Source organism: Myotis davidii, unplaced genomic scaffold, assembly GCF_000327345.1.
Source record: "Myotis davidii unplaced genomic scaffold, ASM32734v1 scaffold663, whole genome shotgun sequence".
NCBI classification, from domain to species: Eukaryota; Metazoa; Chordata; class Mammalia; order Chiroptera; family Vespertilionidae; genus Myotis; species Myotis davidii.
In genome coordinates this window covers 1298481-1298963 of record NW_006295816.1, presented here as the reverse complement: position 1 = coordinate 1298963, position 483 = coordinate 1298481, and positions in this window count along the sequence as shown.

Below are 483 nucleotides of genomic sequence, written 5' to 3'. Positions count from 1 at the left end.
CCTGCGCGGACACCCGCCCCCGCGGGTGTAATCCGGTTCGGGACTCGGTCCCCGGGGAGGCCCCCACCGCCCTCCTATTGTTGGGGGCCAGGTGAGCAGCTCATTCCCACTAGATTGGGTTTCACCGCCTACTCCTAGGTGCGCCTCCCGGGACTGGAAATCGGGGGGTTCTATCCTGGCCCCAAGGCATCCCCCCCCATGGCTGGACAGCGGGCAACGGAATCCCAAAAGCAGCTGTTGTCTCCAGAGCATTCCAGCTGCGCTTGGATTTCGTTCCCTGCTCTCCTGCCTGAGCAGCGTCCTGGGCCAGAAGCGGGGGCGATCCCGACCCCAGACACACCTCCCTGGGCCGCGCCTTCTCCCAGGTGCGCCCCTGGAGCCGGGGCAGCCTAGGTGAAGGCGGGAGAGCAGACCCAGGGCCGCCCCAGCCCGCAACTCGCTCAAGGCCGCCCTTCACGTCCTGGGGACAAACCGCTCCACGTG